This window comes from Dendropsophus ebraccatus, chromosome 10, assembly GCF_027789765.1.
Source record: "Dendropsophus ebraccatus isolate aDenEbr1 chromosome 10, aDenEbr1.pat, whole genome shotgun sequence".
Lineage (NCBI taxonomy): Eukaryota > Metazoa > Chordata > Amphibia > Anura > Hylidae > Dendropsophus > Dendropsophus ebraccatus.
The window spans coordinates 95,499,215-95,524,422 of NC_091463.1; the positions used below are offsets into that span (position 1 = coordinate 95,499,215).

At 47.3% G+C, this 25,208-nt stretch overlaps 1 protein-coding gene and 1 long non-coding RNA gene across 2 annotated transcripts in view; both read right to left on the reverse strand.

The window, feature by feature from the left end:
- LOC138802336 (class I histocompatibility antigen, F10 alpha chain-like) overlaps positions 1 to 25,208 on the reverse strand; it is a 124,082-nt gene that overhangs the window by 93,417 nt on the left and 5,457 nt on the right. The window lies entirely within an intron of this gene.
- Positions 1 to 25,208, reverse strand: LOC138802341 (uncharacterized). Its single transcript, XR_011364749.1, has 3 exons — positions 25,131 to 25,208; positions 3,124 to 3,153; positions 1 to 574 (listed from the first exon to the last, which is right to left on the reverse strand). It is a non-coding gene; the product is annotated as an uncharacterized lncRNA (long non-coding RNA).

The window sequence follows — 25,208 nt, forward strand, 5'->3', positions numbered from 1 at the left end:
TCTCTATACAAAAATAATCCAGTTTATTTATATATTACACTTTGGCGCCTCCCGATCCCAGATCATCATTACATTTACATTGTGATTTAAGAAATTATTATTACAAGTTCCTATTTACAGTCAGTATATCCCATCTCCTGGCATCACTTTAAAGTGTCGATTAGTGATCCAACCCCCTCTCTTCATGTCGGGATCATAGGACGCAGCCATGTTTTATTGTATGGTACATGTGAAATGACTGATCAGTGCGGAGCGGACAGTGCTGATCTGGATCTTGTATTTCCACAGCTCCATGAGAAGAGACATAGGGAACAATTCTATATGAAATCTAAGGACGCTGGACATTTACCTGAATAATATGTAAGAACGGAGATATATCCCCCATAATGTATACAGCTTATTACTGTGTGGTGTCTCCTATACTGATATCTCCATACATGACTATTTCCATCAGACAATGTCCTATCACATCAGGCACTAGCCGGACGATCACTGTGATGGCCTCTTGGTGGTCTTCAGCTTTCTTCTGCTTTGTGAGGTGTTTCCTTATAGCCCAGAAGACTCTTGTCTGGTTCTGTAGGAAGAAACAGAGCAAAATGTTCACATTACAAGTCATAATAATGGTCCAATAATATAAAAACCTAATAACCTTAGAGATATGCATGTGAGGGGAGTGAGGAGGCTTCTCTGTGGGCATCTTCTTCCCCTTAGGATCCCGACAGGAAGAACAGCATCTGTCATATCTCTCATTACTCATAATTTTTATAATTTTATTTTATTTTTATTTTTTTTGACTGTGGGTATAATAAATGAATAAAAGTGTTGCTCCCCACAGTCCGTGTCCCAGGATCCCAGTCACATTCTTGGCCACATCGCTAGATTTAATATTTATTAATCCTTTTCCAATCTGCTCACTCCACCCGCTGGTAATGACTGATATTGGAGATCCAGTCATGGCGGGCTGTACCAGCAGAGCGTCATTCTCATTTATCTAAGAAATTGAATAGTTGCTTATAAAAGTCTGTTAGGGGGATAAAACACAAAAAAAAGGAAAAAGTTTTTTTTTAATTAAGAAAAAGTTTTTGAATTGACTTAAGTTCTTTCATGTTTCCCTCATTCATGTACACTTCAATAAACCAGCGTTATCCTGTACAGCGAGATTCCACTAAATCCATCCTCCCCTCATATACAGTCACATCTTACCCTCTAATACAGTCCCATCCTCCCCTCATATACAGTCCCATCCTCCCCTCATATACAGTCCCATCCTCGCATCATATACAGTCCCATCCTCCTCTCATATACAGTCCCCACAGTCCCATCCTCCTGTCACATACAGTCCCATCCTCCCCTCATATACAGTCCCTAAATCCCCTCATATACAGACCCATCATCCCCTCATATCCAGTCCCATCCTCCCCTCATATCCAGTCCCATCCTCCCCTCATATCCAGTCCCATCCTCCCTGCACAGAGGTTCTTTCTCTTTATACAGATATTCTGCTTGGTATAGTGCTAGAAAGTTTAATGGCCACTGCAAAAGCTCGTTTTGTGTAGCCCCCAGTGTTTAAATCTGGTATTGCATCTTATATTGTCATAATCCTGCTATGTTTATCGATTTGCTTATGTGTAAGTCATGTGTGTCATGTAGTATCACATGATTTCCCTGCTGTTCAAATAAACATATAACTCCCGTTGTTTCCGAACCCTGGCATTGGTCTCATCATTGGTGCCTTGATTAGGGACAACGAAGAATTGGGCCATGTGACCATTTTCCCGTGGACTAGCCACACAACCTTGTGCCATAACTGTGACCATACCACCTTGCACGTGGCAAGTAAACTGTTTGCTGTATTATCATGGGATTTGTGAATATGCCCAGTGATCTCTTTGTGGCTCTCACCAGTGTGGAAAAGAACTATTGCTCATTATTGGAGCCTGCTGCCTTGAAATAATTTGCTGCGCCATGCCCCAGAGAGGAAGGGGTTAACTGCAGCGCCGCCAGAGCGTGGGAAACACCAGGCCCCATAGACTTTGCTGCTGCTCCCTCTGATTGGCCACCCGAGCTCGCTGACATCACAGTTGCTGGGCAGATTGGAGAACAGGGCTTCCAGTCCTTTCACTCCTCCCTTCTCCTCCTGAAAAGCCCGCCAGTGCGCAGCAAGATGGCGACCTACGAGGAGCACCTGTCTGCAGCCACAGCACCTGTGATGCCTGAACTGCCCGAGAGCTTGCCTCCGCTCGATCCTGCATGTCTGCTAGTGCCGCTACCCTCTGACAACGACACTAGTTGGGGCTCTACCCCGTTGAACGGCAAAAGTCTTAGCCGGGCTTCCATACCGGCCCCTGCCGATCCAGACGAAGGGCCTGTCTCCGATGCCAGCGTCTCACCGGGACCCCATTGCTCCAGCGCTCCCGAGTTCGCCTTCTCCTCCGGAGGGTCCACATCGCCGGAGAGTGATCTGATCGTAAGTGGACCCACTTCTCTGCCCCCATTCCCTGGCCCTAAAGGGGAGACCTCTGCTAAGGCCTCCATATCCCTGGGTCTGTGGCGGCCTCCAGGGAATGATTCGCCGCCCCTACCTCAATGGGTGTTCGGGCGTGAGCCAAAGATCTTGCAGCTGATAGAGGACATTCAGCAGACCCTCTCTGCCCTGCCACCCACCTCAGTAAAGATTCTTCCTAACAAAAGAGACACTTATATATTACGGCCTATTGCAACAACACCCATCTCTTCAGTTGTACCTAATCCTGCCTATTGCCAAGTTGATTATTCCTGGTTGCATCCAGAGACTGTTACTACTAGAGTTACCGTTCAAATAAACATACAACTTTTGTTGTTTCCGAACCCTGGCATTGGTCTCATCATTGGTGCCTTGACTAGGGACAACAAGGAATTGGGCCCCGTGACCCTTGTGCCATAACCGTGACCATACCATCTTGCATGTGGCAATCCGTGTCCTGGTCCCCCGGCTATCACACTCCCCTCATATACAGTCCCATCTTCCCCTCATATACAGTCACATACTGTCCTCCCTATTCTCTCTATCACTAACCATCACCTCCAGCAGCCACCATCACAACCAGTGACATCTTATCACAGCCGTATATGAGGGATACTCACTGCTGGTCGTCCTGCAGCCGGCTTTCTTTTCTGGAATATGAAAATAATATAGAATTAGGAGTGAGAACCTGAAGAATCTATTATCATTGTTTCCATATAAAGATCATAAGAATAATGGTGGATAAGGGAGAAGAGATGACATAGAGACAAAAGCCTGGCTGTCACTGGTGGGATCATTGATCAGCTATGTGTGTGACAGTGACTGATCGCCACTGCCAGATCAGATAATTGTTATGGAAATATCCAATCGACACAATGTCTTGTTGGGTAAATAAAAGTATAATTTATTACACGTAGGGGCCACTGAACCCCCTGGGGGCCAGATTGATGTCTACTCACACTGGATCCGCCTCAGCAACGAAGGAGCAGGCGCAGTATGATTTCTATTGGCGGGGGGTAATCAATCATACTTACCCTCCCTGCTCTGGTCTTCTATGTTCAGCAGGAACAGCACACAACACTTGCTGTGAGACGATTGGCTCTGCACTATCCACACAGCGTTGTCCTGCTTCAGCCACTGATTGGCTTAGCGAACACTGCAGGAGCAGACCCGGCACACCAAGTGCGGTCAGCTGAAGATAGACGAACAGAGTCTGGGAGGGTAAGTATAATTTGTTCCCTCAGTCTGGCACCAAGGGTTTAAGTGGGAATGCTATCCGGACTCAGCAAAGTCTGGCGCCCCAGGGCATTAAGTGAGAAAAGACAGCATCCCCACTTAACCTCCTGATGGCCACACAATGATGACCAGTGGAATTTTCCAGCTGGGACAATTACCAGCGGAATTTTCTATTTAATAAGATGCTCAACGAGGGATGTGTGAGTGTTTTTATTACAAAATAAATCTTTTTTAGCATGCATTGTCTTTTTTTAAGCACTTCACTGGCTTGATAGTGGAAGGCATCTGATAGCTAACACTTACCCCCACATTATTACCCCAGTACCGATCACCCCAAAGACGGGTATTAGTAGTCCTGGTCTGTCAAAAAATGGCGCTCCTGGAATGGGAGGTGGCAGGCTGGTATTATTAGGATGGGAAGGGTCAAAATAAATTTCCCTACCCACCCAGGTACTACTAGGCTTCTGCTGTTAGTTTTGTTTTTACCTGACAGGTTATGAGAAAGAGGGGGGTCCTAAGTGCTTTTTGTTTATTTATTTAGAATTTTTTTCCCATAACCGGAGAGGTAAAAAAAACAAACAGCTGCAGCCTAGTAATACCAGAGTGCGAAGGGCCATTTATTTTGACTCTTCCCAGCCTAATAATACCAGCCTGCTACTGCCCAGACTAGGAGCACCATTTTTAATGTTCCACGACTACTAGTACCCTGCTCAGTGATGGTGGGTACTAGGGTAAAATAATGCAGGGATTAGTGTTGGCATAGCGTGTATTATATATCAGGGCAGCACTGATTCTATATACTATACCCAGGGCAGCCATATACAGCTCTGCTCCTGACTCCTCACCTCTATAATGAAACCAGTCTAGGAATCAGATATTTCCTGATACATACATCCGACCTGATAGAAGAGATAGATGATAGATCCCCTCCTGACAAATGGACCTATGTAGGCACACAGGCGAGATAGGATGGGTGCCCAGGGACTGTAGCCGGTCCGTTGCTGGGTGGGTGCGGCATAGTGCAACACAAGCCAGCCTTTAGGCATAGTTCCCCCTCCCTTCTTTCCTAGCCACCCCTTCTTCTGGCCCACATGACCTGGCCAACCAATAGTTTTGTGATATATGGGGCATATTACCCCTGGGATTAGCCTACCTCTTCCTCTTGTGATTCCGGAGGCGAGCTGTGCACATCATCTTGCCGTCCGTGACTTCCAGAGCCCAGCGATGTCTGAGGAGCAGCTGCTGCAGGTCATCAGGACCCGTCTGCAGGCTGATGAAGGTCTCCTGGACCGCTTAATTGCGGTCCTTAATTCTCCCCATGGTGCCGGTAATATCCCTCCCCCCACTGACATGAGCACAGGGAGCCGCCGGTCCGCGCGGGTGTCACGCCCACCGGCGAGGCTCAGCCCGGGCTCTATTCCCCCCTCTGGTCGCCGCCGCAGCCGTTCCCGTCTTCCCCCCCCTTCCTCTGAGTCTCTCCGCCGGACCGGAAGTGCCGCTGACGTCACTTCCGGTTTGCGCGCGGCACCTCGCGGTCCCGTTTTCCCGCCGCACAGCGCTGCCATGGGAGGTCAGGCCAGCCGCAGCTCCTCATCGGAGCGCCCTCCATCACCCTCACCACCCCTCACCCGACCAGCAGCTGATGAGGCAGTGCAGACTGCCGGTCCTGCTCCGGAGGCAAGCCAGCCCCCTATGTCGGCCCTGTCACAGGTCCCTGGGTCTGTGGCTGTCAGTGCTCCCGTCTCCTCCATCCCCCCCCCTGCCCCTGCCCTCCCACCATCTGCAGCACACGGATCTGAGGCTACAGTGAACCTGCCTCAGACAGATCCTCCTGCTGCCATGTCCCACAAAAGATCCCACAGACCCCGCCACCGCTCTGGTTCCTCTTCCTCCTCCCCAGACTCTGGCAGCCGCGGGTACCGTGGCTCTCGGCGTCGCCACTCCCGCCGTCAACCCAGGTCATCCAGACGGTCTGGAAGATCCAGATCGTCTCGCTGGCGATCTCCGTCCACCTCTGATTGGTCCTCCGGCGAAACTGGCCGGTCGCATGCACGTATGAGGCAGGAGCCTCCGCCGTCCAGGACACGTAGCCTGGTTGTACAAGATGAACCTGCTGTATTCCCCCCGCCTCCTCCTGTTCCATCCGCCCCTCCTGTCCTCCCTTCCCCACCTCCCCCACCTGTGCTTCCTCCACCTGCATCACCTGTGCTTCCTTTTGCTCCTCCTTCATCTGCGGCTGCTGGTGAGTTTACTTATGCTAACGCTTGGGGGGCTGGTCATGGGGATATACTAAATTTACTGAAATCTTTATTGGATAAGTCCCCTTCTCCTGCTTCTGGGTCTGCTGGTGCAACGAAGGACAGCCCACGTCCACACGCGGGGGTACAAAAAGACTCCTTTTTCTGTGGGGTCAGTCCGCTCGGTGCACATGTTGACCCAGAGGTAAAAGAAAAGATTTGGGGTAATCAATATATAGACATTTGGTCCCTCATTTCAGTAGACCAGTTTACTGTTGACAAGGAACGGCGTCTCGCTGACGCCAGACCTTATGAGCGCAGGCCTAAACCTGCTAAAACAATGAACAATTGGTTACAGGCCTTTGCTGTGTTGGGATGCGTGATGGGGCAGAAGCACCCGGAGCGCTGTCAAGAACTCTTTATTTATCTGGACACGGTTTACACAGCTTACAAGACACATGGGGGTTCTGCGTGGTGGAGATATGACGAAGAATTTCGTCGTCGTTTAAGCCTCCAGCCTGATATCGGCTGGGGGGTTAAAGCGACTGATGTGTGGTTACGGCTCATGACGGCACCCCAACGTCCGTACCCCTTTCAGCCCGCGGCCACTGTGTCCGGGGCAGCAGCCCAGGGGACAGTGGCCGTGCGGCGACCAGGTTCCTGCTGGTTGTTCAACGAAGGGCACTGCAGGTTTGCCGGTTTGTGCAAATACCGGCATGAATGTTCAACCTGTGGCAATAACCATCCCGCAATTCGTTGTAAACCACACAGTCTCAAAACACGCCCAGGCGTGGGTGACGGAAAGGACTCCGGTGAGCGTAGCCGCGATGGAGCCCTGGCTAAGCCAGTATCCCAATGAGCAGGCAGCAACACAGCTAAGGGACGGTTTCCGATACGGTTTTTTCATCCCCTTTTACTTAAATCGCACCCCTTTGTTTGCAGAGAACCTAAAATCAGCCAAGGACCAGCCTCAGGTCCTCCAAGAAAATTGAGAAAAGAGGTTTTGCTGAACAGAATTGAGGGCCCCTTTGATTCCCCCCCTTTCAAGAATTTGAGAGTTTCCCCCTTGGGTGTTGTCCCCAAGAAGGAACCTGGCAAATTTCGTCTCATCCACCACCTTTCATATCCGAAAGGTGTTTCGGTGAACGATGGTATTTCCCCGGAAGACGCGTCTGTATCCTATGTCTCCTTTGACCGGGCGGTCATGTTAATTGCAAAAGCCGGGCAAGGGGCCCTTATGGCAAAGTCTGACATAGAATCCGCCTTCCGTCTTCTCCCGGTACATCCCGATTGCTATCACCTTCTCGGTTGCTACTTCGAAGGGGGGTACTACTATGACACCTGTCTCCCTATGGGCTGTTCCATATCTTGCCATTATTTCGAGATGTTTAGTTCATTTCTCGAGTGGGTGGTGAGGTATGAGACGGCCTCTACGGCGATAACCCACTATCTGGACGATTTTCTTTTTGTGGCTCCTGGAGGCGATAGCAAATGTCTTCACCTACTGAACACTTTTCGTTTCTTTATGAAGCGTTTCGGTGTTCCGGTATCGGAAGAAAAAACGGAGGGCCCAACGACTACGCTGACCTTTTTGGGCATTGAAATAGATTCAGTCCAAATGGTCTTTAGGCTCCCCCACGACAAACTTCTTCGACTCTCCCAGTTAATAGATGGTTTCTGTGCAGTTCACAAAGTAACCCTACGTCAGATGCAGTCCCTGTTGGGCCTTTTAGTCTTTGCTTGCAGGGTTATGCCGATGGGCAGGGTTTTCTCCCGTCGCCTGTCGTTATCCACCCGAGGAGTTAGAGCCCCTGGGCATCGCATTCGGCTCACCACACAGCTGAAAAGCGACTTGCAGGTATGGAAATCATTCCTAGCCTCCTACAATGGTCGAACATGTCTCAGGAGAGTTGAATGCAGCAACTGCGAGCTTGAACTTTTTACGGACGCCTCTGGTGCTTGCGGTTTTGGTGCCGTTTTCCAGACGGCATGGTTTTTCTCCGCCTGGCCGGAACACTGGAGGTCTTCCTTATGTAAGAATTTAACTCTTCTGGAGCTTTTTCCCATTGTAGTAGCCATTGAAATATGGGGTTCTCAATTCAGTAACAGGCAAATATGTTTTTGGACTGACAATTTGGGTGTCGTTTACTGTATCAACCGTTTGTCCTCCTCCTCCCTTCCTGTTTTATCTTTGTTGAGACATCTGGTATTGCGTTGCTTACAGTTCAACATTTATTTCCGAGCATGCCATGTTCCCGGTAAGCAGAATTTAATTGCTGATGCTCTGTCCCGTTGTCATTGGCAGGAATTCCGAACTCTCTTCCCCACAGCGGATATCCATGGCCATTCATGCCCTCCACACCTCTGGCGCATAGTGGACAGCAGCTCATGACTCTTATCAGTTCTTCGGTGACACCTCCAACCTGGCAGAGGCATGGTAAGGCATGGGCTACGTGGTTGCGTATAGCGGGTTCGAGACAGACAGATTCCAGCGAGGCTGTTAGGTTACAAGTAACCATCGAATATTTGTTACACCTACGTGGCTCCGGTGTCGCTAGCTCCGTCGCAATGCGCTCCCTTTCCGGCGTGGCGTTTTTTCTTAAGCTGCACGGTTGGCCCGACGTCACCAAGCATTTCATAATCAGGCAAGCTTTAAAGGGCTGGAGAAAAGAGCACGTACGTCGGGAAGCGAGGCGCCCAGTGTCTTATAGCTTGCTTACGCGGTTAGTTGACGCATGCCAACTTGTCTGCGCGTCATCATTTGAGGCATCCCTTTTCTCGGCATGTTTCTGCACAGCCTTTTTTGGAGCTTTGCGTGTCGGCGAGCTCCTGCCACCTTCACGATACAAGCAAGGGGGCCTGCTATTTGAAGATGTAGTGCTCGCAAATAGCTCTCTGCGCCTGCGTCTGCGTTGCTCAAAAACCGACCAATATCGTATGGGCACCTGGATACCAATTCAGGGCGTCCAAGGCACGGTCTGCCCCGTGCGCTGTGTCGCCGCTTATTTGGCCATGCGGCCTCAGGGCAGCAATTTTTTCCTCCATGCGGACTCTAGTCCCGTTACAAGATACCAGTTTGTTTCTATTTTTCGACGTTGCCTAACTGCTGTCGGTGCCCCTGCAAACGAGTATGCATCCCATTCCTTTAGAATTGGCGCCGCAACGGAGGCGGCCAGGGCGGGTCTCTCGGAATCCGAGGTTCAGCGAATTGGCCGGTGGCGTTCGGCGTGTTTTGCAAGATACATCCGGCCTGACTTGTTGTAAATCTGCTGTGGTGTTAATTTTAATTTGTATTACAGGCCCTGTCAGGCATGAATTGTTTAGGCCGGAAATATGGGTATTGGGCCACTCTTATGTCGCCAGAGCCCTACAGCGGGCGGAGTGTCGGCCTGGAGGTCGCAATTTGGGTTTCCTTGGAGCCGAGGTCCACTGGCGTGGCATCAGTGGTCTCCGATGGCCCCAAGTATTGCCAGAAGTGGTGGACATCAGCACTAGGGTATCCGGTCCGATCATCCTGGTGCTTCATGCGGGAGGAAACGACCTGTGTTCCATGCGGATGGCCGACCTGATGACATTGATGAGGGCTGATATTGAACGGTTCCCGAATTTCTTTAAAGACATTGTTCTAGTCTGGTCGGAAATCGTCTCCCGGGTGGTATGGCAAGGGGCTCGCGAAGCCGAGGCGGTGGAGCGGGCTCGGAGGTCCATCAACTCCAGAGTCTCCAGATTTGTTAGGTCACGATCCTGGGTGGTAGTCAGGCACAGGCAGCTGGAGGGCGATAACAGCCGTCTTATGCGGCCTGACGGGGTGCACCTATCAGATATAGGTGCGGATATTTTCATTTCTGGCCTTCAGGATGGCATAGAGCAGGCCATGTTCTTGCTTGGCGGGGGTCGGAGCCCAGTATAGGTGTATAGGTCTCCTCCTTGGCGGTTATGGTGGATTGAGTTCTGAGATGAGAGCCTGTACGTACGAGGTGCCCGCTGGGAGTCCGGCGGCCGGCACACCGCGTTCAGCCTGGTTACAATATCTCCACGTTGGAGAGAGTTTGAGTGCCTTAACTTTAAGACAAAATAATAAATGCTGTGGCCGACCCTCGTCCAGCAAAGGTTTAAAGTTGTTGTGTGTTTTGTTATTAACCATTACTTGGGTAGCACAGTGCCAGGTTTTATAGTTCACCTGACTGCAGTCTATGTAGGCACACAGGCGAGATAGGATGGGTGCCCAGGGACTGTAGCCGGTCCGTTGCTGGGTGGGTGCGGCATAGTGCAACACAAGCCAGCCTTTAGGCATAGTTCCCCCTCCCTTCTTTCCTAGCCACCCCTTCTTCTGGCCCACATGACCTGGCCAACCAATAGTTTGTGATATATGGGGCATATTACCCCTGGGATTAGCCTACCTCTTCCTCTTGTGATTCCGGAGGCGAGCTGTCCCTCCCTCCCTCCCAAAAAAAAAAAAAAAAAAAAATAGAAATAAGAAACAATATCTTAAAGTGTTTGCATGATGTTCGTTATGACATGCTTTTCATTGAAGTTAATGCTTGTTTCTTTAAGTCACAGCAGGCGGTTATGGTGGATTGAGTTCTGAGATGAGAGCCTGTACGTACGAGGTGCCCGCTGGGAGTCCGGCGGCCGGCACACCGCGTTCAGCCTGGTTACAATATCTCCACGTTGGAGAGAGTTTGAGTGCCTTAACTTTAAGACAAAATAATAAATGCTGTGGCCGACCCTCGTCCAGCAAAGGTTTAAAGTTGTTGTGTGTTTTGTTATTAACCATTACTTGGGTAGCACAGTGCCAGGTTTTATAGTTCACCTGACTGCAGTCTTTCTGGGACTGATCTTTGTAGGGCACGACACAAAAAGAGTCTGCAGATTTACTGCTGTCCTGGTAGTAGAGAGCAGTGTGGGAGATAATGTGCTGTACATTAGGGGCACTGTGTCTGGTATGTGTCTATAGGCACTTCTGTAGTAATAACTACTCTGTGGGCACTGCTGTAGTAATAACTACTCTGTGGGCACTGCTGCTGTAGCAATAACTACTCTGTGGGCACTGCTGCTGTAGTAATAACTACTCTGTGGGCACTTCTGTAGTAATAACTACTCTGTGGGCACTGCTGTAGTAATAACTACTCTGTGGGCACTGCTGTAGTAATAACTACTCTGTGGGCACTGCTGCTGTAGTAATAACTACTCTGTGGGCACTGCTGCTGTAGTAATAACTACTCTGTGGGCACTGCTGTAGTAATAACTACTCTGTGGGCACTGCTGCTGTAGTAATAACTACTCTGTGGGCACTGCTGTAGTAATAACTACTCTGTGGGCACTGCTGTAGTAATAACTACTCTGTGGGCACTGCTGCTGTAGTAATAACTACTCTGTGGGCACTGCTGCTGTAGTAATAACTACTCTGTGGGCACTGCTGCTGTAGTAATAACTACTCTGTGGGCACTGCTGCTGTAGTAATAACTACTCTGTGGGCACTGCTGTAGTAATAACTACTCTGTGGGCACTGCTGCTGTAGTAATAACTACTCTGTGGGCACTGCTGCTGTAGTAATAACTACTCTGTGGGCACTGCTGCTGTAGTAATAACTACTCTGTGGGCACTGCTGCTGTAGTAATAACTACTCTGTGGGCACTGCTGTAGTAATAACTACTCTGTGGGCACTGCTGCTGTAGTAATAACTACTCTGTGGGCACTGCTGCTGTAGTAATAACTACTCTGTGGGCACTGCTGTAGTAATAACTACTCTGTGGGCACTGCTGTAGTAATAACTACCCTGTGGGCACTGCTGTAGTAATAACTACCCTGTGGGCACTGCTGCTGTAGTAATAACTACTCTGTGGGCACTGCTGTAGTAATAACTACTCTGTGGGCACTGCTGCTGTAGTAATAACTACTCTGTGGGCACTGCTGCTGTAGTAATAACTACTCTGTGGGCACTGCTGCTGTAGTAATAACTACTCTGTGGGCACTGCTGTAGTAATAACTACTCTGTGGGCACTGCTGCTGTAGTAATAACTACCCTGTGGGCACTGCTGTAGTAATAACTACTCTGTGGGCACTGCTGCTGTAGTAATAACTACTCTGTGGGCACTGCTGCTGTAGTAATAACTACTCTGTGGGCACTGCTGCTGTAGTAATAACTACTCTGTGGGCACTGCTGCTGTAGTAATAACTACTCTGTGGGCACTGCTGTAGTAATAACTACTCTGTGGGCACTGCTGCTGTAGTAATAACTACTCTGTGGGCACTGCTGCTGTAGTAATAACTACTCTGTGGGCACTGCTGCTGTAGTAATAACTACTCTGTGGGCACTGCTGCTGTAGTAATAACTACTCTGTGGGCACTGCTGTAGTAATAACTACTCTGTGGGCACTGCTGCTGTAGTAATAACTACTCTGTGGGCACTGCTGCTGTAGTAATAACTACTCTGTGGGCACTGCTGCTGTAGTAATAACTACTCTGTGGGCACTGCTGCTGTAGTAATAACTACTCTGTGGGCACTGCTGTAGTAATAACTACTCTGTGGGCACTGCTGTAGTAATAACTACCCTGTGGGCACTGCTGTAGTAATAACTACCCTGTGGGCACTGCTGCTGTAGTAATAACTACTCTGTGGGCACTGCTGTAGTAATAACTACTCTGTGGGCACTGCTGCTGTAGTAATAACTACTCTGTGGGCACTGCTGCTGTAGTAATAACTACTCTGTGGGCACTGCTGCTGTAGTAATAACTACTCTGTGGGCACTGCTGTAGTAATAACTACTCTGTGGGCACTGCTGCTGTAGTAATAACTACTCTGTGGGCACTGCTGTAGTAATAACTACTCTGTGGGCACTGCTGTAGTAATAACTACTCTGTGGGCACTGCTGCTGTAGTAATAACTACTCTGTGGGCACTGCTGCTGTAGTACTAACTACTCTGTGGGCACTGCTGCTGTAGTAATAACTACTCTGTGGGCACTGCTGCTGTAGTAATAACTACTCTGTGGGCACTGCTGTAGTAATAACTACTCTGTGGGCACTGCTGCTGTAGTAATAACTACTCTGTGGGCACTGCTGCTGTAGTAATAACTACTCTGTGGGCACTGCTGCTGTAGTAATAACTACTCTGTGGGCACTGCTGCTGTAGTAATAACTACTCTGTGGGCACTGCTGTAGTAATAACTACTCTGTGGGCACTGCTGCTGTAGTAATAACTACTCTGTGGGCACTGCTGCTGTAGTAATAACTACTCTGTGGGCACTGCTGTAGTAATAACTACTCTGTGGGCACTGCTGTAGTAATAACTACCCTGTGGGCACTGCTGTAGTAATAACTACCCTGTGGGCACTGCTGCTGTAGTAATAACTACTCTGTGGGCACTGCTGTAGTAATAACTACTCTGTGGGCACTGCTGCTGTAGTAATAACTACTCTGTGGGCACTGCTGCTGTAGTAATAACTACTCTGTGGGCACTGCTGCTGTAGTAATAACTACTCTGTGGGCACTGCTGTAGTAATAACTACTCTGTGGGCACTGCTGCTGTAGTAATAACTACTCTGTGGGCACTGCTGTAGTAATAACTACTCTGTGGGCACTGCTGCTGTAGTAATAACTACTCTGTGGGCACTGCTGCTGTAGTAATAACTACTCTGTGGGCACTGCTGCTATAGTAATAACTACTCTGTGGGCACTGCTGCTGTAGTAATAACTACTCTGTGGGCACTGCTGCTGTAGTAATAACTACTCTGTGGGCACTGCTGTAGTAATAACTACTCTGTGGGCACTGCTGCTGTAGTAATAACTACCCTGTGGGCACTGCTGTAGTAATAACTACTCTGTGGGCACTGCTGTAGTAATAACTACACTGTGGGCACTGCTGCTATAGTAATAACTACTCTGTGGGCACTGCTGTAGTAATAACTACACTGTGGGCACTGCTGCTGTAGTAATAACTACTCTGTGGGCACTGCTGCTGTAGTAATAACTACTCTGTGGGCACTGCTGCTGTAATAATAACTACTCTGTGGGCACTGCTGCTGTAGTAATAACTACTCTGTGGGCACTGCTGCTGTAATAACTACTCTGTGGGCACTGCTATAGTAATAATAACTACTCTGTGGGCACTGCTGCTGTAATAACTACTCTGTGGGCACTGCTGCTGTAGTAATAACTACTCTGTGGGCACTGCTGCTGTAGTAATAACTACTCTGTGGGCACTGCTGTAGTAATAACTACTCTGTGGGCACTGCTGCTGTAGTAATAACTACCCTGTGGGCACTGCTGTAGTAATAACTACTCTGTGGGCACTGCTGCTGTAATAACTACTCTGTGGGCACTGCTGCTGTAATAACTACTCTGTGGGCACTGCTGTAGTAATAACTACTCTGTGGGCACTGCTGCTGTAGTAATAACTACTCTGTGGGCACTGCTGTAGTAATAACTACCCTGTGGGCACTGCTGCTGTAGTAATAACTACTCTGTGGGCACTGCTGTAGTAATAACTACTCTGTGGGCACTGCTGCTGTAGTAATAACTACTCTGTGGGCACTGCTGCTGTAGTAATAGCTACTCTGTGGGCACTGCTGCTGCTATAGTAATCAGGGCCGGCCTTAGGGTAGATGGCGCCCTGTGCAGAATATTCTTTTGGCCCCCCCCCCCCCCCTCCCGGCTGATTGTAGCCCATCCCAAGCCTCTTGGTGACACACACTGTATATACTGCTTACACAGACAGATACAGTCACATATACACATACAGACACACGGGGGAGGTTCATCAAACATGGTGTAAAGTGAAACTGGCTCAGTTTCCCCTAGCAACCAATCAGATTCCACCTTTCATTCCTCACAGACTCTTTGGTTGCTAGGGGCAACTGAGCCAGTTTCACTTTACACCATGTTTGATGAATCTCTCCCACAGTGTATATACTGCTTACACAGACACACAGTATATATATCCTGCAAACACAGACACACATACAGTCACATATACACATACACACCACACATACCCACCACTGGGAGTTGTTGTTGTCCTACCAGAGCCGCACAGGAGCATGCTGGGAGTTGTTGTCTTACCACACAGAGCCACACAGGAGCATGCTGGGAGTTGTTGTCCTACCACACAGAGCCACACAGGAGCATGCTGGGAGTTGTTGTCCCACCACACAGAGCCACACAGGAGTATGCTGGGAGTTGTTGTCCCATCACACAGAGCCACACAGGAGTATGATGGGAGTTGTTGTCCTACCACACAGAGCCTTACAGGAGCATGCTGGGAGTTGTTGTCCTACCACACAGAGCCACATAGGAGTATGCTGGGAGTTGTTGTCCCACCACACAGAGCCACATAGCAGTATGCTGGGAGTTGCTGTCCCCCCACACAGAGCCACACAGGATTATGCTGGGAGTTGTTGTCCTACCACACAGAGCCAAATAGGAGTATGCTGGGAGTTGTTGTCCCACCACACAGAGCCACATAGGAGTATGCTGGGAGTTGTTGTCCCACCACACAGAGCCACATAGGAGTACGGCGACAAATAGTCTACTACATTATGACTCTTTCCATCCGAGACATGTCCTCAGAGGGATACCAGTGGGACAATTCTACCGAGTGAAGAGGAACTGTACAAGGCAAATCGACTTTAAGGACCAGTCCAGATGTCTAACGAAGAGATTTCGTGACAGAGGATATCCCAGAAGAGTTGTGTCTCAAGCTTATGAAAGGGCCTGTCAGCAGAATAGACAAGACCTTTTGTTACCTAAAAGGAGACCGAAGGATGAACAAATTAGGTTTATTACAACGTACAACAACCAGTGGAATGGATTAAGAAGAATTTTTGAGGAGCATTGGGATATCCTGCAGACTGATGGTAGGATAGCACGAATGATCCCAGAGAAACCATTGATGGTGGCAAGGAAAGCTCCAACTCTCAAGGATATGCTGACTAGGAGTCATTTTCAAAAGCCAACACGTAGAACTGATGGGGGTGTAAGGTACCATGGCTCATATCCATGTGGTGAGTGTTCAATCTGTCACTTGATGGAACCCACCAAGAAGTTTAAAAATTGGAACACTGGAGAGGAATTTGATCTTAAGGACTACATTAACTGCAAGACTAAAGAAGTGTTGTACGCCATAACATGCTCATGTCACAAGATTTATGTAGGTCAAACGGGACAACAATTGCGGAAAAGGATTCAAAAGCATGTCTCAACGATATCATTGGCCCGGAGGGATGCAGGGGAAGGAAAGGTACTGACATCAGTGGCTTCTCATTTCCTCAGAGCGCATATGGGAAGGTCCACGGGAATGAAGGTATATGGATTCCAAAGGCTACATAGGGACATACGTGGAGGAGAGACGAAAAATGCGTTACTGCGGATGGAATCAAAATGGATATTTAATTTTAAATCTGAGGCCCCAAGAGGCATGAATGAGGATCTGTTGTTTACAGGCTTTCTGGGTGAGTAAAAATGGGGTAATTTGTTCCCTGGCTGTTGACACTGGATATTAATCTATTTTTATTTTTTTTTTATATGGGTTATCACTAAGTATACACAATGGTATCATAACTAGGATATATACACATAATAAGATACACAGATTATTCAGATAAATTGTAAATTTATTTATTATTTATTTTTTGGTTGTTAGTCACTTCACGTGGAGATTAGTATATTAATATTCACTCACATAATTAGGAGAGTAGTTATTACATTTAGATTATATTTGCAGTGGATTGAATTTGCGGTGGATATTTGTATTTGCAGTGGGCTGAAGTGTTTTTTGTTTGTTGGTTTGTTCATGTATGTTTTCTTTCAGGGGATCTTATCATATAGATACGGATATGGGATAATGTGTGTCCGGCCATTGGGAATTTATATATTTATATGATATTCAGAAGTCTCAAAATACATAGATTGCAGTTTTATAAGGATGTCCAAGAACAATGAGGAGTGATGTGCGATGGGACTTGTGGGGCCTCTCTACAGAAGAAATTAAAGAAGGAAGATGGTATCTATAGTAGGCACAGAGATCAGTATGGAACTAGAGACTCGTGATTGAGGAGACAAATGCGGGTCAGATCTGTGTGAAGGGCGAACATTTATTATGGATTAGAATTATTTTTCCAAAGAACATAAGGATCATGTATATAATATATTTTTTGTTTGAATATTGTGTTTGCAAATTATACTCATTTATGCGTATGGGTGTCCATGTCCATTGAGGGGGAGCATCTATGTCTACTGGTTCCATGTGGCGGTTGGGTGATATTCATGCTTTTCTATTTTATAACTGGGTATTTGAGCACGGTGCGTTCACCATAATGATAGTGTGGGATGTGTTGTGCCCATATGATGTATAGTGAATATAGAGGTATAAAGATGTTATATTAGGGTGGTATCATGATAATGCAAATATTATTGCAAAGATTATAGAGGTATAAAGATCTCATATAAGGATGATATTATGACAATGCAAACATTATTGGATTATGTATATTCAGTAGACTTGGGGTATCAGAGTCCTAATGTGGACACACACCATGAGTACACCATATACGATGTCTGCGGGCTTCAGGTGGCAGTCTAATGATATCTATGTTTATTCTTTGTATAAAAGGCTACTTAAATACGGCGTGTACACTATAGAGGTATTATAGGATGTGGTGTGTCCAAATATGTTATATAGAGATATTGTTTGATTATGTATATTTATTTTATTTATGGTATTGGAGTCCTAATCTGGACATACACCACGAGTATGGTATTTATCCCACATGAGTACATTGATGGGACCCCATAATGTGATAAGTAGATAACCCCCAGTAATTAATAAACGGGTAAAGCATGTGTGGCTGAATGATATCTATATTTAATGGTGTTTGACGGTATTACATAGAGTTATACGTACATAGGTATTATATTGGAAATGGAAATCATGTGTATATTTAAGGGTACGTTTATATGTGGTTCCTATATGTAATCAATGATTTACTATGGTTGATAAAACAATGGGTAAAGCATGGCTTGTAGGAGTTCTATATGTTCTATTATAAAATAATGGGTAAAAGATGTTGTCTAGGAGCTCTACATGATCTATTATCCTCACTGGTATAGATATACAGAATCCTTGTCACTATGTTATAGAAGGTGGGTAGAGCATGTGTGTTAAGAGTTATATATTGTTTGGGATTCTGGTCACAATAAAAGAAATAGGTGGTGTACATCATTTAAGTATTGTTTATGATATTAGGATATTATTATGATATTACTTATGTGAGTAGCGCAATTTACAATATTTATAGGAGGGGTGTAATATAGTGATTATGTGACTTGGTAGAATTATGTGTTGGATAAGTTATGTTTATTATCTTGCCAGTATTATTTTTACATCACTCACGTGAGTAGTGTAATGTACAGTATTATCTATGTGAGCAGCGTACAGCATATAGCGATCATGTGACATGTGATCATGTGTTTAGCGTATAGCGGTCATGTGACTTGGTGGAACGCATGTGCAGACATGTGATTCCGGATGGAACGCATGGTTGCGTTCCGGAGATAACGTGGTGGAACGCACTTCTGGTCATGTGCACCGTGTGACACGCACGCCGCTATCCGCCATGATGGGGGCCGGTGGATGCTCTCCCTCAGTGGACATGGTAATGGACACCTGTATGCAATTTGATTTAAGTTTTTTTGGGGGGGGCAAATGGGTATATAAGGATGTATTGAATGTTGAACCATTACCCCTGACGAAGTCACGTGAGGTGACGATACGCGTAGGGTTACAGACCGGAGCCCCATCTCAGAGCCCTGGGTGATATGTGATCATTCTGTTATGGCTTTGACCCTAACTTTCTGAAATGATAGGATAAGTTTTGCACTTGGTCACTTTCTTGGGGGGGGATTTTCATGATTTTCAGTATTGATATTTCATACATGATTGTTTATTTGTTCATTGATTAGTTTATGTTATTTTTGTGAGCACGTGCACTTTAGGACATATGTACTTTGAACAGTCAGGGTTTTTGATTTATTTGTTTAGACAGGATATAGGGCCTGACATTTATTTGCTATTGGGGCTGCGGCTAGAGGGACACGTATATTATTACGAGTATTCCCTGTGATGGTTTACCCGGATTGGGTTTTTAGGTGTTTTTAAGTGTATGTCCATTTGCTGTTTTGTTCATGTGTTTTGAAAATAAAGATATCATATTTATTTATTATTATATTGCGGGTGCGCCATTCTTTGTCTTTCTGTCTTGTTTGGTATATGATCTGGTATAAGGACATTGGCAGCATCCCATTTAGAGATTTTTAGTAGCTCCCACCTTCTCTTTTTGTACAGTAAGTCCTACCACACAGGAGTATGCTGGGAGATGTCCTACCACACAGAGCCACACAGGAGTATGCTGGGAGTTGTTGTCCCACCACACAGAGCCACACAGGAGTATGCTGGGAGTTGTTGTCCCACCACACAGAGCCACACAGGAGTATGCTGGGAGTTGTTGTCCCACCACACAGAGCCACACAGGAGTATGCTGGGAGTTGTTGTCCTACCACACAGGAGTATGCTGGGAGATGTCCTACCACACAGAGCCACACAGGAGTATGCTGGGAGATGTCCTACCACACAGAGCCACACAGGAGTATGCTGGGAGATGTCCTACCACACAGAGCCACACAGGAGTATACTGGGAGTTGTTGTCCTACCACACAGAGCCACACAGGAGTATGCTGGGAGTTGTTGTCCTACCACACAGGAGTATGCTGGGAGATGTCCTACCACACAGAGCCACACAGGAGTATGCTGGGAGATGTCCTACCACACAGAGCCACACAGTAGTATGCTGGGAGATGTCCTACCACACAGAGCCACACAGGAGTATGCTGGGAGATGTCCTACCACTCAGAGCCACACAGGAGTATGCTGGGAGTTGTTGTCCTACCACACAGAGCCACACAGGAGTATGCTGGGAGTTGTTGTCCTACCACACAGGAGTATGCTGGGAGATGTCCTACCACACAGAGCCACACAGGAGTATGCTGGGAGATGTCCTACCACACAGAGCCACCCAGGAGTATGCTGGGAGATGTCCTACCACTCAGAGCCACACAGGAGTGTGCTGGGAGTTGTTGTCCTACCACACAGAGCCACACAGGAGTATGCTGGGAGTTGTTGTCCTACCACACAGGAGTATGCTGGGAGATGTCCTACCACACAGAGCCACACAGGAGTATGCTGGGAGATGTCCTACCACACAGAGCCACACAGGAGTATGCTGGGAGTTGTTGTCCTACCACACAGAGCCACATAGGAGTATGCTGGGAGCACTAACACACACAGAGCACACACAAACTCCACTAACACACACAGACAGAGATAGATATATATACTCCCAGTCACACTGCAGTAGTGGAGGATGTCTCTGCCCATGAGGAGAAGCAGGTAGAGCGGAGGATCACACTGCTGATGTCTCCGTCGGGGGAGGGGGCAGGGTTATGGGCCTCTGTGAGCTGGGAGACGCTGTGGGGGGCGGGGGATGGGGGCCAGGCTGCAGTCACATGTCCGGGGAGAAGAGCTTCCTCGGCTGCTGTGCTGAGGCAGGGGACGGATATATGGCCTCAGGGGGATGCAGGTGGCGCCCCCCTCCTGCCGGGAGTGCACAGCGCCCTGTGCGGCCGCACTGCTCGCACACCCCTAAGGCCGGCCCTGATAGTAATAACTACTCTGTGGGCACTGCTGTAGTAATAACTACTCTGTGGGCACTGCTATAGTAATACCTACTCTGTGGGCACTGCTGTAGTAATAACTACTCTGTGGGCACTGCTGCTGTAGTAATAACTACTCTGTGGGCACTGCTGCTGTAATAATAACTACTCTGTGGGCACTGCTGCTGTAGTAATAACTACACTGTGGGCACTGCTGCTGTAGTAATAACTACTCTGTGGGCACTGCTGCTGTAGTAATAACTACTCTGTGGGCACTGCTGCTGTAGTAATAACTAATCCATGGGCACTGCTGCTGTAGTAATAACTACTCTGTGGGCACTGCTGTAGTAATAACTACTCTGTGGGCACTGCTGTAGTAATAACTACTCTGTGGGCACTGCTGCTGTAGTAATAATAACTACTCTGTGGGCACTGCTGTAGTAATAACTACTCTGTGGGCACTGCTGCTGTAGTAATAACTACTCTGTGGGCACTGCTGTAGTAATAAATACTCTGTGGGCACTGCTGTAGTAATAACTACTCTGTGGGCACTGCTGCTGTAGTAATAACTACTCTGTGGGCACTGCTGCTGTAGTAATAAATACTCTGTGGGCACTGCTGTAGTAATAACTACTCTGTGGGCACTGCTGTAGTAATAACTACTCTGTGGGCACTGCTGTAGTAATAACTACTCTGTGGTCACTGCTGTAGTAATAATAACTACTCTGTGGGCACTGCTGCTGTAGTAATAACTACTCTGTGGGCACTGCTGTAGTAATAACTACTCTGTGGGCACTGCTGCTGTAGTAATAACTACTCTGTGGGCACTGCTGCTGTAGTAATAAATACTCTGTGGGCACTGCTGCTGTAATAACTACTCTGTGGGCACTGCTGTAGTAATAATAACTACTCTGTGGGCACTGCTGCTGTAGTAATAACTACTCTGTGGGCACTGCTGCTGTAGTAATAAATACTCTGTGGGCACTGCTGCTGTAATAACTACTCTGTGGGCACTGCTGTAGTAATAACTACTCTGTGGGCACTGCTGTAGTAATAATAACTACTCTGTGGGCACTGCTGCTGTTCTAACTACTCTGTGGGCACTGCTGCTATAGTAATAACTACTCTGTGGGCACTGCTGCTGTAGTAATAACTACTCTGTGGGCACTGCTGCTGTAATAATAACTACTCTGTGTGCACTGCTGCTGTAGTAATAACTACCCTGTGGGCACTGCTGCTGTAGTAATAACTACTCTGTGGGCACTGCTGTAGTAATAACTACTCTGTGGGCACTGCTGCTGTATAGTAATAATAACTACTCTGTGGGCACTGCTGCTGTAGTAATAACTACTCTGTGGGCACTGCTGCTGTAGTAATAACTACTCTGTGGGCACTGCTGCTGTAGTAATAACTACTCTGTGGGCACTGCTGTAGTAATAACTACTCTGTGGGCACTGCTGCTATAGTAATAACTACTCTGTGGGCACTGCTGTAGTAATAACTACTCTGTGGGCACTGCTGCTATAGTAATAACTACTCTGTGGGCACTGCTGCTGTAGTAATAACTACTCTGTGGGCACTGCTGTAGTAATAACTACTCTGTTGGCACTGCTGTAGTAATAAACTACTCTGTGGGCACTGCTGTAGTAATAACTACTCTGTGGGCACTGCTGCTGTAGTAATAACTACTCTGTGGGCACTGCTGCTTCTAGTAATAACTACTCTGTGGGCACTGCTGCTGTAGTAATAACTACTCTGTGGGCACTGCTGTAGTAATAACTACTCTGTGGGCACTGCTGCTGTAGTAATAACTACTCTGTGGGCACTGCTGCTGTAGTAATAACTACTCTGTGGGCACTGCTGCTGTAGTAATAACTACTCTGTGGGCACTGCTGCTGTAGTAATAACTACTCTGTGGGCACTGCTGTAGTAATAACTACTCTGTGGGCACTGCTGCTGTAGTAATAACTACTCTGTGGGCACTGCTGTAGTAATAACTACTCTGTGGGCACTGCTGCTGTAGTAATAACTACTCTGTGGGCACTGCTGTAGTAATAACTACTCTGTGGGCACTGCTGTAGTAATAACTACTCTGTGGGCACTGCTGCTGTAGTAATAACTACTCTGTGGGCACTGCTGCTGTAGTAATAACTACTCTGTGGGCACTGCTGTAGTAATAACTACTCTGTGGGCACTGCTGCTGTAGTAATAACTGCTCTGTGGGCACTGCTGTAGTAATAACTGCTCTGTGGGCACTGCTGTAGTAATAACTACTCTGTGGGCACTGCTGCTGTAGTAATAACTACTCTGTGGGCACTGCTGTAGTAATAATAACTACTCTGTGGGCACTGCTGCTGTAGTAATAACTACTCTGTGGGCACTGCTGCTGTAATAGTAACTACTCTGTGGGCACTGCTTCTGTAGTAATAACTACTCTGTGGGCACTGCTGCTGCTGTAATAACTACTCTGTGGGCACTGCTGCTGTAGTAATAATAACTACTCTGCGGGCACTGCTGCTGTAGTAATAACTACTCTGTGGGCACTGCTGCTGCTGTAGTAATAACTACTCTGTGGGCACTGCTGTAGTAATAATAACTACTCTGTGGGCACTGCTGCTGTAGTAATAACTACTCTGTGGTCACTGCTGTAGTAATAGTAACTACTCTGTGGGCACTGCTGCTGTAGTAATAACTACTCTGTGGGCACTGCTGCTATAGTAATAACTACTCTGTGGGCACTGCTGCTGTAGTAATAACTACTCTGTGGGCACTGCTGCTGTAGTAATAACTACTCTGTGGGCACTGCTGTAGTAATAACTACTCTGTGGGCACTGCTGCTGTAGTAATAACTACTCTGTGGGCACTGCTGCTATAGTAATAACTACTCTGTGGGCACTGCTGCTATAGTAATAACTACTCTGTGGGCACTGCTGCTGTAGTAATAACTACTCTGTGGGCACTGCTGTAGTAATAACTACTCTGTGGGCACTGCTGCTGCTATAGTAATAACTACTCTGTGGGCACTGCTGCTGTAGTAATAACTACTCTGTGGGCACTGCTGCTGCTATAGTAATAACTACTCTGTGGGCACTGCTGTAGTAATAACTACTCTGTGGGCACTGCTGTAGTAATAACTACTCTGTGGGCACTGCTGTAGTAATAACTACTCTGTGGGCACTGCTGCTGTAGTAATAACTACTCTGTGGGCACTGCTGCTGTAGTAATAACTACTCTGTGGACACTGCTGTAGTAATAACTACCCTGTGGGCACTGCTGTAGTAATAACTACTCTGTGGGGACTGCTGTAGTAATAACTACTCTGTGGGCACTGCTGTAGTAATAACTACTCTGTGGGCACTGCTGTAGTAATAACTACTCTGTGGGCACTGCTGCTGTAGTAATAACTACTCTGTGGGCACTGCTGCTGTAGTAATAACTACTCTGTGGGCACTGCTGCTGTAGTAATAACTACTCTGTGGGCACTGCTGCTGTAATAGTAACTACTCTGTGGGCACTGCTGCTGTAGTAATAACTACTCTGTGGGCACTGCTGCTGTAGTAATAACTACCCTGTGGGCACTGCTGCTGTAGTAATAACTACTCTGTGGGCACTGCTGCTGTAATAGTAACTACTCTGTGGGCACTGCTGCTGTAGTAATAACTACTCTGTGGGCACTGCTGTAGTAATAACTACTCTGTGGGCACTGCTGCTGTAGTAATAACTACTCTGTGGGCACTGCTGTAGTAACAGTAACTACTCTGGGCACAGCAATGTGGATTATGTATAGAATGTGGATTATTCATAGAATATACTGTATACAGTGCTACCTTGGTTTAAGAGTAACTTGGTTTTAGAGTGTTTTGGTTTAACAGCATTGCTTTGGTTTAAGAGCTCCCTGTACTGGGTGGGAGGGGGAGTGGGGGAGGGGCATGGTCTGCATAGCGGGGTCTACAACCTGTACTCTGACCCAGGAAGTCTCCCTCACCTTCCTAATCATGGCAGATCCACTTCAGGCTGGGGCTTACATCAGAGGACAGGACTGTGGAGGTAATCTCTCCATAGCTGTAACCCTTCTCTCCCCGGACAGAGAGCGCTGCATGTATGTGCCCACATCTGTCCTGCTCATTCCTTCCTGCTCCCTGCAGTCTCTGTCCGCCCTTGTGTTTCCTATCCTCTCCATTACTGTACAGTAACTTATAATATCACATATTCTGCTGTTTCTGAATGTTTGTTTCATCTGTTTTACATGTTATTCAGGATAATAAATCATTATATTTGGGGTGTGGAACCAACTGTCTGCATTTCAGTAATTTCTTATGGGAAAATTTGCTTTGGTTTAAGAGTGGATTTGGATTACAAGCGCCGTCCCGGAACGAATTATGCTCCTAATCCAAGGCACCGCTGTATACTGAACTGGGAGAGAAGACGCTCTGCATTACTGACACTTACTTCTATATAGGAGAAATCCTGCAATCCCGGCACCAAGAAGAGCAATGACGACCACAGCTACGGCCACTTGTATCTCCC